The sequence below is a fragment of the Orbicella franksi genome, chromosome 15 (genome assembly GCF_964199315.1).
Source record: "Orbicella franksi chromosome 15, jaOrbFran1.1, whole genome shotgun sequence".
Lineage (NCBI taxonomy): Eukaryota > Metazoa > Cnidaria > Anthozoa > Scleractinia > Merulinidae > Orbicella > Orbicella franksi.
The window spans coordinates 21,210,347-21,210,815 of record NC_138159.1 but is presented as its reverse complement, the minus strand read 5'-3'; positions in this window follow the sequence as shown (position 1 = coordinate 21,210,815).

Sequence of the window (469 nt, the reverse complement as noted above, 5' to 3'; positions counted from 1 at the left end):
GTTTTCATGGGATGACACATCTCAATTCAATCGTGTCAAATATAAACATGTCCTCAACAGGGAACATAGAGCACAAAAATAACTACGTTTAGTTTTGGAAATATAGTGGTAGGGAGCAAAATTATGGAAGACGATGAAAACAATCAACCGTAAGACAGACCGATCGATTAGTACCCTCTTGTTGTGTCAGTACACGCTTCACAGGCTGGCTAAGCCTAAAATTGTTCTTTGGATTTATGGGTTTTGTTATATTTATGAAGTATTCAGGCTCCAGTGTATTTTAACTTAGTCAATTTAAAAAAGAAGAAACTTCAACATTGGCAATCGAAAACTCGAATTCAACTGATCATTCGTATGAAACGCCATGTTGAGCCCGAGGGAAATATTTTGTTTATTAACATTTGTCAACAACACGAGATGTTTCAAGACCTTAATTCAGAACAAAAGCATGTTAGATTGTACGTTAAAA